The sequence below is a fragment of the Suricata suricatta genome, chromosome 4 (genome assembly GCF_006229205.1).
Source record: "Suricata suricatta isolate VVHF042 chromosome 4, meerkat_22Aug2017_6uvM2_HiC, whole genome shotgun sequence".
NCBI classification, from domain to species: Eukaryota; Metazoa; Chordata; class Mammalia; order Carnivora; family Herpestidae; genus Suricata; species Suricata suricatta.
In genome coordinates this window covers 117,926,903-117,944,366 of record NC_043703.1, presented here as the reverse complement: position 1 = coordinate 117,944,366, position 17,464 = coordinate 117,926,903, and the positions used below count along the sequence as shown (strand labels likewise).

General features: G+C 39.8%; 1 long non-coding RNA gene across 1 annotated transcript; it reads left to right on the top strand.

The window, feature by feature from the left end:
* Window positions 1-495: 495 nt before the first annotated feature.
* Window positions 496-16,725, top strand: LOC115290006. The gene is made up of 3 exons (XR_003907909.1): window positions 496-673; window positions 4,961-5,075; window positions 16,627-16,725. It is a non-coding gene; the product is annotated as an uncharacterized LOC115290006 (long non-coding RNA).
* The last annotated feature ends 739 nt before the right edge of the window (window positions 16,726-17,464 follow it).

Genomic DNA, 17,464 nt, shown 5'->3' with positions numbered 1-17,464 from the left:
GTCATTAGCGAGGGAACATTTTCCATCTCTCAGTTTAGTTTTTTTAGATTCCAGGACAAATAACTCATTTTTTCCTTTAATGTCTTTTGTTCCCTTTATCTCAAAAGATACATTCAGAACAATTATTTTGAGTGGGGAAAAGGGCCCTATTTTGAATGGAATATCCAAATATACATGTTTCTTTTTTTTTTTACGTTTGAACATCACTGCTTCCTTCCCGTCAAATGAGATGTCCTTCCTATATTTTGCCATGACTTACCCAATTATGCTGTTTTGCACTTTCACACTTAATGGGCATCTGCTCATTTACTTGTCTGTGTTTCCTTTTAAAGGTAATCTCAAAGACAGACACATTTCTTGTAGTCATAGTGTTGTACTTGGGGTCTGCTCAAGAGCTTGACATACAGAAAGTGTTGAATAACTGATTATTAATATTTTAATGTTTTCATGCATCACTTTTAAAGGTAAGCAGTTGGAGCTGTGATCATGTTGCCAATGAACTGAGAAAGCGGTTCCTGGAAGGCACTCGTGAGATGGCCTTATTAGAGCTGGTGCCGTCTGCAAGCCAGGAAGACCACGTGTGCGACCCCGGCAGCAATGGTTGCAACCTGTGGAGGCCTGTGAACCACACATCCGTGAGGAGGAAAGAGGAAATGGACGGAGATATTAAAAGGTAGAATCAAAATATGTAGTGACCCTGTAGCATTATTATGTATTTTTATCTACTGCTTCTTTTAGAATCTGAGTTCACTGAGTGCCGAAACCAAGCCTTACTCTTATTTACACTTCCTGGGCCAACTAAACATAGTGTCTGGCACATAAAAAAGCTCAATGAATATTGGTTGAATAAGTAAATGAGTAAGCGTTGTATGAGGTGCATAATCCAGTTCTTAACCTCACAGAGCGCTCTTACATCTATCTCTTCCTCTTCCCAATGCTGTCCACAGTATTTTAGTTCAGATCCTCCTCATTTCCCTCCTGGAGTTGCCAATGGGCTCCCAAGTGTTAGAAGTCATATGGTACTTCTGAGGTTCCTCACCCCACCTCTGGAAGCAGCATGATACAGCCGTAAGAATCAGACTCGGATTTAAATCCTAAATCCAAAATTCACTGCTGGGTGACTTCAGCCAAATTGCTTAATCTCTCTGGGCCTCAGTGTCCTCTTGGGTAAAATGGAGACAGCAGTTAATGTCTCCATGGAGTTGTAATGATTACATGAGATCATGTATGTGAATAATTGGCAGAGTGCTATCATTAGTAGATACTCAGTAGGTATGGGATGCCTTTTTTCCTTCATATACACAGCGGGGCCAATAACATTCTCACCCTTTGCAAGGGTGTTCAGTGCATTCCTACATTCCTGCCCATGGTTGGCACCACAGGCCCTCACTTTTTACAGACTTGTGCTTACTTTATCTTCTGCCTGCACCTGTTTGAAATGTGGCTCTACCTGTGGCAGAGTCCAGCTTTCATGTGAGAAATGAATGAGAATTTGAGGCTCTGCCATAAGCCCACCTGCCAACCTGGATGGTATGCATTCATTCATTCATTCATTCACTCATTCTTCCAATCATTTGTTCAACAAATGAATGCACAAATATCTATGGAGGTCATGAGCAAGGCTGTGAGGACACTGTTCTGCATAGAGCTTGTAGTTGAGTGGAAGATACAAGAAAGTAAGTTGACACAATATCATGTAGTAATGCTACAGTGAGGAAAACATAGGGAACAATGGGAGCGGATGGAGGGGCAGCTACTCAGAGCCGGAGGGTCAAGGGCAGCCTCCCTGGTTTGCAATGGGGCTGAGGAGCGTAACTTAAAGCCATCTGAAAAGGCAGGTGGTAGGAGGAGGGGACCAGGTGGAGGGAGTTCCATGTGCAAAGGTGCAGGGCTGAGAGGGGCTAGTTGTGTGCAAGGAGATGGGAGGATTCTGCAGTAGGGGAGACTATTGAGCACCAGCAGAGGCAAGGCGGTGAGGTCAACATACATGTGCACAGAAGAGAGCCCAGAAGGCTGTGAAGAAAAAGATAAGATGTGAGCTCCAGGGGGATTCTTACTTCTACACACATCTGCCATTTATCTACCATTGACTTACTACCTCACCCATCCCCTTGCTCTCCACCTCCCTTCTCTCTCCTCTACCCCTTTCCTGGCACACAGAAGGAAACACTCCGACAACAAAACTGTAGGTCCATCTATGAGGGTTTTTACAAAATGCCTTTACTTTCTACAACAATGGGTAAGATTGTGTGAGATCCCATGGGCAGACACGAGAGGTCATTGGCATATCTTTTTTGGCTGCCTTGGGCCTGTGGGGAAAAAATGCCTTAAAATTTTTTCTAAGTCCCACATTTAAGTTGCTTTGGAAAGATGGCACATTTAAGAATGAGCATGCTCAAGCCTTGTGGGTAAGTCAGAAAGTTGGTTGTGCTGAACTGTCACTGACAAAATATCACATGCAATGCCTGCCCCTCTGAGGGATCAGTGCATTCCTGCCAGTGGGGCAGGGTAAGGTACAACAGGCCCCAATTTTTTAGAAAAGTACATTACAATACAATTGTTTTATGCTAGCCATATTTTGTTTTACTTATTTTTCTGCCTGTTATCTGTTATTTGAGATTAACATAGCATGAAACTGGTTCACTTATAACATCAGTTAATAAAACTGAAGACTACTATCCATTTATCTGTAATTGTCTTTATGATGAGCGAATGATGACAAGTGTATTTGTGGTTTCCCTCTGGGTGATGTATATTACCTCATTTGTTCGACATGAACAAATCTACCATGAATTGAGAGTTGAGTTTGTGTAAAATGCTCTGCCAAGCACAGGAATAAATGCTCCATAGAATTTCATTTTGAAGAGTTGACAACCTGGTGGGAAAGATGGACACATGTTTAACCATTCTCCACACCATCTTGATGTTACACCAATCTGTTTGTGGTTGGGTTCCCTGAATCCCATCTCTGGGAATTTCTGCCTTTTTTCTCTGCACAGAACGGCCTCTGCAGCCTCTCTGACTCCTAGGACTGCTCTAACATTTCTGCGGCCCCAGGCAAGGGTATAAATGTAGACAAATCTACCACCTATGTACATATTTGAAACAGATCAAGCCAACAAACTGTTATACGAAATGTATTCTGTCTTTCTACCTTGACAAACATATCTTCATAATGACCTGAAGGCTAGGCTCAAACTTAGAATTTTCAGATTCTTTGGATTTCCATGCTGGACACTAGTGGTATAAAAGAGTCAACCCCTATCCCTGGGTCCTGGACCTCAGCCTGCCCCACTTCTCCCCTCACTCCTACAATAAGGGGCTTCACACACATGTGTAAGGACAGCTTAGTTTGCAGGCTCCTGCCACATTCCCCAGAGTCCCCTCTGGCCACTCCCTGGGACTAGGGGTGCACACATTGCCAAAACATTCTGTCTTCAAGAGGCTGGACTCAGGGAATAGGTCAGTACAGGTGGCAGAAGGGAGCTGGGGATGTTTAGGTAGGAACTCAAAGTATTGGCTACTTATAAGTTGGTCTAGATAGTGGGGGGCATGGGGCAGCACAGAGCTGGGGAAGGGCCATGGCCCAACCCTGAAAGAAGAGGGCACCAGGCCGGAGCCCCTCCTGCCTCACCCAAGACCAATACTGCCAACTCCATGCGCTGGAAAAATAGTTCTGGCCTTTTAAGAGCAAGGGTGTTCTGCCAGACCCATATGGGGGCATCAGTTGGAAGCTTGCTAAATTGTTAGAAAGGAGATTAATATTATGTAAATGTTAAGTAATTAATCAGCAAGCACCTCTCAAGCCAAATACCTGATGTGAAGAGTCCTCCTTTGAGAGGGGAAAATTGCTCTCCTCTGATTAAAAATGGACCATCAAACAGCATTTAGCTTCTAACTTTTCCCCAAGAAGTCTGGAGTTGAATGTAACTCCCCCACCACCACCATAAGGAGAAAAAGAGAAGCTGTGTAATTTGAATTGAGATCTAGCTGAAGCACTAGGAGTAAAGAAAAGTAGAGAATTTAGGGCCAGGGAACTCTTCAGGGAGCTCAGAGCTATGGGTTAATGTCAGGAAAACATGTCTTAACGGAAGTCATAGGACATTTGAAAGTATAAAATAAATGATTTAGGAATATACCTTACTGTTTGCCTGTTCTGGGATTCACCCTCTTGTTTCTGCAACAGGCTCCTCTGTCTGTTGGGCATGAACCCAGGTGATGGTGAGGATGGCTGCCCCATCTTTACCTTCATTCTAAAGGTGTGAACATGGCCCAGGACTGGAATCTCAGAACATTTCACCCTCCCAGCCTCAGGAACTGAATCCAAAATGGGCTGGTCTGAGCACTCTAGTGGCTTTACTTGGAGATAAAAAAATTTTTTTTAATCTTGATTTTTTTCCCCCCTGGGATTGCCAGCTGGTAGGTCACGTATGCTTATTGGCATCTTTCCAAGCATGTGAGTGAGGCTTAAGAAGAGCAAAACCACCAAATACACAAGAAAGCAGATTCAAAAGATGGAAAAGGAGTGACAGAGCCCTGATAATATTGCTGTGATCCCTCGCCTGTTTGTTTGCCTGTGACCCATTCAACCCCGCAGACCCTACCATAAACCTCTATTTTCTCAAACCAATTTAGGTTGAGTTTCCACAGCAGCTGCTCTAATATGACATAGCTTTCCAAAGGTTACTTAGGTTCCTGAAGTTGATGACTGTATTGTCTATCAGCTGCTTCTGTGTTTCATTTAACATCTGTTTAAATTTATTAGGCTGTAACTATGCAAGTCTTTGAGAATGAAAAGAAAGATGAACAAAGTTTAATTTTTGCCTTCTTAGTATAAGAGAAGACAATGTTTTCCTTGACTCTGTGAAGGTCCCTGGCTGGGTCTGAAAATTAAATGAACAGAGACAGATTAACAAAAGAAAAACATATAATTTTAAAAAATCTGTTTTACACAACACAGGAGCCTTATTATAAGGAAATGAAGACCCAAAGAGATGACTGAACCTCAGTATCTTTATGCTGGGTTTGATGAAGAGTGGACAGTCACAGAGACACAGGATAGGTCAGAGTGTGAGGTAAGTGTGGTAAGCTGGGGGAAACCTGCTTGAAATCTTCCCGTGTCTCTTTGTCTTCAGAGATATGGATGTTCCTTTCTTCCTGGTACAGGGAGAACACCTTTCACATGAGGGTTTTATGACTTACTTCAAGAGAGGCGGGGTGAAGGGGAAGGTCAGAGTGATCTTCCTGCTTCCATTGCTTTCTCAAACTCCCTCGGCTTAAAATACTCAGTAAGCCAAGGTGCTGTTTGGGGGTAGCACATCCTGAACCCCACTAGTGGGGTACCCAATTAACTAAAAGTCAGTACAAGAGGATAATGTTCTTCAAAATGAAATTTAAGTTAGATGTAGCCTATTAACTAATATCTGTATCTTAATTTTATTCATATAAGCTTTTTAAGAAGAGCATCATATTTGAAATTATGATCCAGAAGACACAGAGGCTCTGGATGAAACATTTGCTGCTTGCTTAAATATGTCTGTTTCTTTTGAGAAATGCAAAGTGACTGAATATATACTGTTTGTAATAAAAATGTAATAAAACCCATAATTATAGACTTTTTATAAAATAAAAACATAAAGTAGTATACAGAAATGTGTATTGGGGAAGCATGCAGAGCAGTTAGCAAAAAAATATCATTACTGTACCTTCATTCTTAAAGATAAGAAGTAATTCAGATTAACACATTTAAAAAAGAAAAGTTTAAAGATTCAAAAAATATAAATAATGAGATCAGAAGTTTATATTCTTAAAAAGCAGAATTAAGGTATTCAGAACAAATTCTTTAAATATAAGCAATAGAGTACACAAATGTGACGAGTTTAACCAAAAAGAGAGAAAACACAATTATAAGCTTGAAATTAAAGGAGATTCAAAAATTATAAAAAAGTACATCATGCCATTCAACTAATTTGTATAGCTTGATGAAATGGATGAATCACCAGGACAAAATAATTACTCCAAATTGAATCGAGAATAAGTAGAAACTCAAATGTACCTAATAGAGTTTCCAGCAAAGAATAGACATTCAACAAACTGAATGAATGGACAGAGAATTGGAACAGGTGTCAAAGCACAACATTTAAGTGACTTTTCATAAGTATCACTTCAAACTTCCAAAGACTGAAGATCAACCACCCTATAGAAATTATTTCAGAATTCAGAAAATGACAGCAATGTGTATAGTCTAAATTAAGTATTATCTAGGAAAGAAAAAAAAAAAAAGAAAAGCAAGTATTATCTGAGAACAAAATCTATAGGCTGTGAAAAACAAAATCCCAACAGACTTTGCTTATGAATATATATTAAATAAACTGTATAAATATAATATGTTTCTGATTCTATCTCATGAAAATGGATGTTTGAATTTCCACTAATTGGGGTGCTATGTTTAGGAGGCTGGGTTATCTAATTTTAAACAGGCTAGGAGACAAAAATATTTGTTTGGGTCTCCGTGGAAGGCCTCTTGAGGAGATGGGCAGCATTTTCTGCCTAAACAGAGGCATGGGAGGCAAATGTGAATGTCAAAAAAAAAAAAAATACCATGGGTAATAAAGTGACAGGGAAAGAGGAGCAAAATACACACACACACACAGACACACAGACACACACACACACACACACACACACACACACACACACAGGAAAACAATAGATCAAATGGTGGTTTCAAATAAATAACTCTCTCTCAAAACTTATAGGGGAAACTTTCCAAATTGCAGACCCTAATTTGTGATCAAACTGCTTTTCACATGTCAATTCTATATAGTGATCAAATGCAAAAGGCAGCAAGATTTACTCACCATGACTGATGTTTCTCCTAAGCATCTATATTAGCAATACTAGTAGAGCGTTTATTAAAATAAAAGAATAACCAAATATAATAGTCATAATACTTAGACACAAACATAGTCAAGATTGTGTGGACACTATATGAACAAAGCTAAAAGCAAAAGTGCAAAAGGGCTTGGAATTAAAAGTGCAGCATAGAAGATAAAAAAGATTTAATTTTATAAAGTTGACAATATCTCCCAAATTAACTTATACATATAGTATTTTTCAGTCAAAATTCTAAAGGGAGATTTTAGAAATTGGACATATGTACTTAGATTTTTCTGAAGGAATAAGAGGGTAAGAATATCCAATAACATTTTTTTAATGTTATTTATTTTTGAGAGAGAGAGAGAGACAGACAAAGCATGAGAAGGGGAGGGGCAGAGAGAGGCTTCAGGCTCTGAGCTGTCAGCACAGCTGGGGCTTGAACTCACAAACTGGGAGATCATGATCTGACCTGAGCCAAAGTCTAACTGACTGAGCCGCCCAGGTGCCCATGAGTACGCAAAAACATTTTGAAAAGAAGACTAATTAAGTGATTTCTTTTACAAGGCAAAATAATTTGAAAATAATTTTTTTTATTTCATGCACTTAAAAAATACTTTTTAATGTTTATTTTTGAGAGAGAGAGAGAGGCAGAGCGTGAGCGAGGAAGGGCCAGAAAGAGAGGGAGACACAGAATCCAAAGCAGGCTCCAGGCTCTGAACTATCAGCACACAGCCCAATGTGGGCCTTGAACTATGAGATCATGGCCTGAGCCAAAAGTCAGACACTTAACCAACTGAGGCACCCAGGCACCTTTATTTAAAAAATATTTTAAAAAATACTTTTAATTACTAATAATCTACGTGCACTACAGGGAAAACCATCCAATCCTATTATGATATAAGAAAAAGGCCTGCAATAAAGGCCTGAGTGAGATCAAGAGCCTGATTGATGCTCAACCAACTGAGCCACCCAGTCACACCTGAACTACTTTTAAAAAACATAGCAGAAAACATAAATACAGTATATATGCATTATACGCACATATGTAAATGTATTTATATTACATCTGGGCTACATTAAAAAAGACATAGAACAAAACATAATATATATGTACATATATAATTTATGAGCTACATTAAAGGCTTAGAACAGCATATATAATATATATGTATATATATTATGTAATTTTTTTTCGAGAAACAAAGTACAAACAGAAACCACAACTATGATCTTGTTCATTTTCTTTTCTGTTGACCAAATTACCCAGTTTCCCCCTGCAATTTAAAGAAACTTTGGCAACTCTCTCATGGCTAGTAAGAATTTGAGGGGGGCACATTTAGGAGATAAATGTAAGTTATGAGACAGTCTTTGCAGATGACCTTAAGCTTTGTTTTGCCTGCTGCTAAGGGTTGCACTTTACATTCAACTCCGTTAAAAAGTCCATTTAGAAAATTTCAAGAACTCTATTTCTGCTGGAGGATGCTGTCCTACTGACTGCCCCTTTGGAGATGATGCTACAAATCTTAACTTTTTTTAAGTATGGGGAATGATTTACCCGAGCAAAGCAATAAAGTGTGTTCAGAAGTAACTAAACTCAGCATGCCCTGTCGTTACTGCTCAGCTCTATGATTTCAAACCTATAATTAGATATGCTGCTAGGTTTTGCCAGACTTTAATGACCTCGATTCTCTTTATGACAAAAGCTGGAGAGCCACCCCCTGGGGGAATTGTAGGGGGCAGATGAGCTGATGAGAGCTTGTTTTATTTAGTCTTGAGATGCAATTTCCTCATTTTCAGACTGTTCAAAATTCCAGCATATGAGAACAATGTATGTTCATTGTCCGTGAACTAGGCGGCTAGTGTAGGTGGGACATGTCGGGCAGTTTGGAGAGTTGACATCGCGGCGCTAATCAAGCAAAGGCTTCATTGAAAGTGATATAGCTAGACGCCCATTGGATGATGTTCTCCATTATTGTTCCTGATCCTCCAGAGGTAATGAAGAAGTTAATGAAAAGTTGGGCAAAGTTATGTTTATTTATGGATATTCAGTAAGTTCACAAACCCTTACTGGGTGCCTTGTACATATGAAGTGTTGTGCTAGGGACTATGAGGGGGGAAAAAGGACAGTTTACAATGTATTTGGGAAGACAACACTGACATAAACTGACAGTGATGAAGCAGTTAGTAAAGGCTTTTCAGGGAAGACTTCCCTGACCTCTCCAGGCAGAATGAAGAAGCCCTGTCCAAGTTCTACTAAAATACTCAGTACACTGCAATGCTTCTTTGCACATTTGCTTCATTCACAAGAAGGTGAGCTCCTCGGGGACAGGAACTATTCTCATCACATTCCATTCCTAGGGTCTTACATGGTCCTGACACAAGGTGGGTGCTCAGGAAGCGGGAGTGAGTGTATAAGTTGGTGAGCATGGGACATGGTCCCCTCCAGCCCAGCGGGGTAGCAGGACTTTATATCCACTCTAGATGAAATGACACTCACCAAGGAATTGGTGCGGGTGGGATACACTTCCAACTCTGTGGGGTTATTAGAAGGTATCATAAAGGATCCTTCTGCCTCCCTGAAAAGAGTATTTCTTCAATAGGCCTTAAACTCCTTTGGAGGAAGCATACCTTTGTTATTAAAATTGAAAGCGCAGTGGGAGGCTTCAGGCATCTGTATTTTATAAATAATCACTATATCAGATAACTTTCTTTTAGGAATACTTTTTTCACTACAAAATATAGAAGGAGAACTTGGCTTGACACACCAAGCAGGTCTGGACAGGATGCTTAGCCCAAACAGAAGTGGCCTAAGAATACCATAAAGTAGTAGTTTTCTAGGAAAGGTGCAAAAGCAGAAGGCAGTGATTGGGAAGGACTTCAAATACATAAATAACCATTTTGTCTTGGGCTAATCCTTTACACTTAATAAATGGATTGCTTTTTATATGATTCCTGTGTCAGTGGGAAAGTGGCCTGGAAGTTAGAGCAGCTGGCAGAATTGGCAATTTCAAACCTAACTTAAATGAGAAATATTTGGGTAGTTAAGGAAAAATTTGCTTTTCTCCATGGTTAGCGGGAATAATTGGTCCCATCTGTACAACTGAGAGCAAAGAACCAAAGCACAAGTTTGAATCCATTTTCGAATTCCTAAGTAAAGCCTGTTTAAGTATAAAGTTTTATTACTATTAATGGCTCTACTTAAGAGGGAAAAATTAGTCCACTGAAAATGGTTGCAAACCTCCATAAAAAGTAGCACAAATACTGAGCAGCTGGAAGCTACAGGAAAATGTAAGACAGTAGCAACATCTTGAATGTTATTTCCTATATGGAAGAGTAATCAAAATTTTAAAAGAAGACCTCACAATGGATCAGCACTTTTTTAAAATGAGGTTTCAAAAATTCAAAAGGGCAAACACAGACATGCTTAGGAAACATGCTTGTGGTATAACAAAAATGCATGACGCAGGCTATGACTGAGTCTGAAGATGGTAGAAAGAAAAGTCTGTGACCTTTGATCAGAGATATTCTGGGGCCCTGATCTTCTAGGGGTTTTGTACTTAATTCCTGGCCAAGCCCAGAGACATGGGAATGAATCTATCTCCAATGAAACTTTCCATCCCATGGGATGTCGGCTCCCATCCCATCCTTATGGGCAACGAATACAACTTATTAACGGGGGTGAGGCAGGGGAGTTTAATTAAATAAAGAAAATCAGTTTAAATAATAAATCACTAATAAACACCTTACCCTAGTGTCACAAATACCCAAGTCTCTTAGGTCATAGAGCTCCTCAGAGACACAAAAGAGACTTGTGTTCAATGTTTTTTTTCTTCCCCTCTTGCTCCTGCCTCCCATCTCCCTGCCAGAGTGCTTCAGGAAGCAGGAAGTAGGCCATGAGGTTAATGAGTCCAAGTGCTTGCTACCATACATGACACAGGAGTGAGAAAAAGGCACACAGAGAATGGGAGTCTAAAGCTTTAAAACCCAGTAGACTTGGGATGGAAGGAGATGTATAAATGGAAGTCCTCCACCTGTGTGTCTCCTACACTCTCACACACTACCAAACACACTAGATGAGGGAAGAATTTCCCCTGCCAACCAATTCTCCAACACTACTGAACTCAATCCTGACACCATCTACCTAGAGATGCCACCAGACCCCACCACATTCCACAGCCCCACAAGACTGTGCCCACTTTGGATGCCAGTGACAAGTAATAGGTGTCCCCCCTCCAGTGTTTCCCACAACTTCCATCTGATTTGACTACAAATTAGAGGTTCCAAAGACCTCCACCTCGGGTCGGATTAATTTTCTAGAGCAACTCACAGAACTCAGAGAAACATTTATATTTACCAGTTCATTTAAGGATCTGATAGAGGATACAGATGAACAACAACCGGATGGAGAGATACATAGGATGAGGTCTGGGAGGGTCTCAGGTGCAGGAGCTCTATCATCAGACAGCTGGAGGTGTGTCACCATTCTGGATGTGGATGTGTTCCCACCTGGAAGCTCTCCAAACCCCATACTATTGGGATCTTATGGAGATTTCCTCATGTAGGCCTGATCAAGTATTGACCCTATTTCCAACCTCTCTCCCCAATCAGCAGATGGAGGATGGAGCTGAAAATTTCTTTTTTTTTTTTTTAATTTTTTAAATTTATTTTTGAGAGACAGAGAGAGCATGAGCAGGGGAGGGTCAGAGAGAGAAAAGGAGACACAGAATCTGAAGCAGACTCTAGGCTCTGAGCTAGCTGTCAGCACAGAGTCCAACTCGGAGCTTGAACCCACAAACCATGAGATCATGACCTGAGCTGAAGCTGGACACTTAACCTACTGAGCCACCCAGGCGTCCCTGAAAATTTCAAGCTTCTAACCATGACTTTTTTTGCTGGTGACCATTCCATCCAGTAGTCATCCAGAGGCTCACCAGTGTCACCTCATTAGAACAAAAGATGCTCCCAGTGATTTTATCACTTAGGAATTTATGAGGGTTTTTGGACCTTTGTGGCAGGAACTGAGAAAAGAAACCAATACGTATATTTCCTGTTATCTCATATTAGCCCAGACCACAGTGAGACAATGCCTAGGGTGCTGTAGGTGGGCTAATAATTTGACATCCCTTCAAATAGATGTGCTTGCACTGGCTCTCCCTGATGAAACACAATTCATTCTGACTGGACTTATTAGCTATTCATAATATGTCAACAAATTACACCTAGGCACATATATGTGTGTAATCATATATAATTATTTACATACATAATTTCACTGTGTATATATATTTTTATATATGGGTATTTTGCATATGTATATATACATATATATGTACAGATGTGTATATGTATATATTTTATGTATGTATTTTTTAGATGTGTGTATATATATATGTGTGTGTGTATATATATACACACAGACACACACAGACATACATCTATAATTCCACTATATCCTCAAATAATCTCCTGTTTTTCTCAGTTACGACTCCCAAGGAAGCCAGTGACAACTCCTGAAAAAGCCCCACAGAGTGGAAAGCTAATTAAAGGTTTCAGCAAATTTCCTCAAAAGTCTGCCTTTGTATTATATAATAATTGCAGGGTCTATCCATCAGGAAGAGCTAACAATTACAAACATCTATGCACTGAATTTGGAAATACCCAAATACATAAAACAATCACAAACAGAAACAATCTTATTGATAAGAATGTGCTGATTGCAGGGAACTTTAATACTCCACTTAGAGCAATGGATAGATCAACCAGACAGAAAATCACTAAAGAAACAATGGACCTGAATGACACATTGGAACAGATGGATTTGACAGATATAATTAGAACTCTACATCCTGAGGCTATGGAATTCACTTTCTTCTCAAGTGTGCATGGTACATTCTCCAAGATAGACCACATACTGGGGCATTAAGCATCCCTCAATAAATATAAAAGAATTGAGATTATAGCATGCACACGTTTAGAACAAAAAGCTATGAAACTTGAAATCAATCACAGGAAAAAGTCTGGAAAACCTCCAAAAACATGGAGGTCAAAAACTACCCTACTAAAGAATGAATGGGCCAATCAGTCAATTTAGAGAAGAAATTAAAAAATATATGGAAACAAATGAAAATGAAAATACAACAATCCAAACTCTTTGGGATGCAGCAAAGGCAGTCCTAAGAGGAAAGAATATTGCAATCCAGGACTATTTCAAGAAACTAGAAAAAGCACAAATACAAAATCTAACAGTGCACCTAAAGGAACTGGAAGGGGAGCAGCAAGAGCACCCACACCCAGCAGAAGAAGAGAAATAATAAAGATCAGGGCAGAAATAAACAATATAGAATTTAAAACAAACAGTTTAACAGATCAATGAAATCAAGAGTTGGTTTTTTGAAAAAATAAACGAAATTGATAAACCTCTATCTAGGCTTTTCAAAAAGAAAAGAGAGAACACCCAAATAGACAAAAATTACGAATGAAAATGGATCTATTACAACCAATCTCTCAGAAATACAAGCAATTATCAGGGATTAGTATGAAAAATTATATGCCAACAAACTGGACAACCTAGAAGAAATGGACAAATTCCTAAATACACATGTACTACCAAAATTCAAACCAGAAGAGATAGAGAATCTGAACAGACCCATAACCAGTGAAGAAATGGAATCAGTTATCAAAAATCTCCCAACAAATAAGAGCCCAGGGCCAGATGGCTTCCCTGGGTAATTCTAGGAGACATTTAAATCAGAGTTAATACCCATTCTTCTCAAGCTGTTCAAAAAAGACCTCCTTGACCTCAACCACAGCAATTTCCTACTCGACACATCCCTAAAGGCAAGGGAATCAAGAGCAACAACTAACTGCTGGGACCTCATCAAGATAAAAAGCTTCTGCACTGCAAAGGAAACAATCAAGAAAACTATTAGGCAACCAACAGAATGGGAAAAGATAGTTGCAAATGACATATTGGATAAAGGGCTAGTATCCAATATCTATAAGGAACTCACCAAACTCCACACCTGAAAAACAAATAATCCAGTGAAGAAATGAGCAGAACACATAAACAGACACTTCTCCAAAGAGAACATCCAGATGGCCAACAGACACATGAAATGATTCTCAGCGTCACTCATCATCAGGGAAATACAAATCAAAACCACACTGAGATACCACCTCATGCCGGTCAGAGTGGCAAAAATGAACAAATCAGGAGACTATAGATGCTGGTGAGGATGCGGAGAAATGGGCGCCCTCCTACACTGTTGGTAGGAATGTAACCTGGTGCAGCTGCTCTGGAAAACAGTGTCGAGGTTCCTCAAAACACTATCAATGGAACTCCCCTGTGAACCAGCAATAGCACTGCTGGGGATTTACCCAAGGGATACAGAAGTGCTGATGCATAGGGGCACATGTACCCCAATGTTCATAGCAGCAATGTCAACAATAGCCAAATCATGGAAAGAGTCTAAATTCCCATTAGGTGATGAATCAATCAAGAAGATGTGATTTATCTATACAATGGAATACTACATGGCAATGAGAAAGAATGAAATCTGGACATTTGTTGCAACGTGAATGGACCTCAAGGGTGTCATGCTAAGTGAAATAAGTCAGGCAGAGAAGGACAGATATCATACGTTTTCACTCATAAATGTAACAGGAGAAATTTAGCAAAGGACTATGGGGAAGGGAAAGGGGAAAAATAGTTAAAGAGAGGGAGGGAGGCAAACCATGAAAGACTCTTGAATACTGAGAACAAACTGAGGGCTGGTGGGGGAGGGGGAGGGGGGGAGGGGAGTGATGGGCATGGAGGAGGCCACTTGTGGGGATGAGCACTGGGTGTTATTTCCTATACACAGCTATTCATTCATTTTTAAAAATGAAGATGAGAATAAACTAATTTACTACTTATAAAGATTGTATACTTTTTATTTTTAGAATAAGTGTTTATTTTTAGAATAAAGAATTTCCTAGATGTCATTTATTTTATTTTATTTTTTTACATGACATTTTTCAAACCAGACAACTCCTGGATGACGCATATTAAGTCAGTTAAGATTTTAGCTAGGGGTGCCTGGGTGAACCAATCAGGTAAGCATCCAACTCTTGATTTTGGCTCAAGTCATGATATCATAGTTTGTGAGTTTGAGCCCCTCATCAGGCTTGGTGCTGACAACACAGAGCCTGCTTGGGATTTTCTCTCTATCTCTCTCTTCTCTCCTCCCCCCTCCTCAAAATAAATAAACTTTAAAAAATGATTTTAGCTAATACAACTTATTACTTTTGTCACATAGTCAGCCATTTGTTATGCATCGCTTAGTTTCAGAATGGTAGCTCACCAGACTTCTGGCTTTGCCAGTCTGAGTTTGTGGTCCAACTTTGGGCTACACCATGCAACTTAAATACCAGCATTACAGAAATAGATAAGAAAAAAATGAGAAGACGCTGGTGGGGAACATTTTTCCAAAACTTTCCATGAAGGTTGGAACTCCAATTTATATTTCACTACTTGGAAATCTTAATTAATTAATGCCATTATTCAGATTTGAATCAGTGATTTTTTTTAAAAAAGATATTACCTGTCAAAGCATTGCTTAAGTGAGTCAACCATTTTAACCAAAATATCGATTTTAATCAAATGCTCTTACAAAAAATATTATTCTCATTAAGCCACCCACTTCCAAGTGTTATAGCCCACTTTTGCTTGAGTCTGGTTGATTCTGAAAATACTAGAAATCTTTAGCAATTTCAACATCGCTTGTATAAAGATTGTGTTAAAATATTTAAGAATTTCTCCACTCTTCCTTTCTGATCCTCCAAATCAACAGTTCCCCAATCCTTACCCAAATGTGAGTCCAGTGATCCCAAATAAAGCTGAAAACTTTTAAAAATGGAAAATCTTTTTTTTTCTTTAGCCCAGCAAAGAATTAAAAACTGCTGATTCTGGGGCGCCTGGGTGGCTCAGTCAGTTAAGTGTCCAACTTCAGCTCAGGTCATGATCTCACGGTTTGTGAGTTCCAGCTCCACATCAGGCTCTGTGCTGACAGCATGGAGCCTGGAGCCTGTTTCAGATTCTGTGTCTCCTCCTCTCTCTGGCCCTCTACCACTTGTGCTCTGTCTCTCTCTGCCTCTCAAAAATAAATAAATGTAAAAAAAATTTAAAAAAAAGAAACTGCTGATTCTGCATCTATTTTAAATTAAAATTAAGATACAAACAACTTAACTACCTTAGTGAGTGCCAAGAAGAGCCTAGTCACTTTCGAATCCCGTACTTTCTGCTACAAAGTCTGCCTAACCACTGAGATCTATGAGCTAAAGAGGACAAAAGGTGCTTCAAATGGTGTGTGGGGGTCTGGGCTGGGGTAAAAGCTATCGGACACCTTTGAAAATGTGTTAGGACAGTTAGCGAAAAGCCAGGATGTCTCCAGATGGCTGGTTTACAAATTTGAAAACCTGGGGAGCTTATTAAAATATCACTGCCCAGGCCTATGCCATTTTTTCTATTTAGTAATTCTGGTGTGGATGTTGAGAGACTCAAACTGACAAACTGACCATGGCCAGACTATATATAAAAATAGAACTCTGACCCACAGCCTCCACAGCAATCAGCCCTAAACAACCATGATTAGATCAATTAACTGCCAGCTTCCCTAATTTTTGTCCTTGCTCCCAACATAGCACTAGCCAGAGAAAGCTAAATGTGTTCTCCTAACTAATCACATATGATGTTCTACTTCCATTTAGTTGCTCCAGCTTCCCCATACCAGCACCCTCCAATCAAGGCGCACCAGAGTCCTTCTCTTCTTCACTCTAACCGTTTACATCCCACTTCCCGCCTTTGTATTTCTGCCAAATGTAAGTGATGGTGCTGACTTCCGTGCCATGGCGAGTTCTGAATAAATAGATTTGCAGGTTTTCATTTGGGTGGTGTTTATTTATTTTTACAGGTTCCAGGAAACAATATTGTCAGTAGGCTCTTCTGATGATTCTGCTGCACACTAACATTTAAGAACCATTGCTAGAGACCACACTTATGTTTCCCAGATTTCACAAGAATCACTTGTGCATGTATGTGTGTAGGGAGAGGAAACAGATTCTCATGTCCCACCCCAGCCCCAAATAAAACAGAGTCTGGGAAGTGGGTTCAGATCTTTTTTAAAAATAAGCCTCCTCTTCCAAGTGATTCTTATCATCAAAGGGATTTGGGAGCTACTGAACTATGTGAACTACTGTTCACAGGTTTATGTCAGGTTGGCAGAATACGAAGCACCTAGAAAGCTTATTATAAATGAAAGTTTCTAGGCTCCATCTTGGAGATTCTGATGTTATTCTGGGCTCTCTCAGAGATTTCGATGGGTAGCATGTTGTGGGAAGCAGTGCTCTACCCCTAACAGCAATATGCATACAACGTTCTGGAGTCTCTGGAGATCTTATGAAAATGCAGGTTCTGAGTCGGTGGTCTGAAGTAGGGCTGGGATTCTGCATGTCAAACCAGCTCCCATATGATGCCTCTGTGGCTGGTCTGCTAATGACACTTGAAGCACTCAGTGTTGACTGCACACTAAAACCAAATGGGGAAACG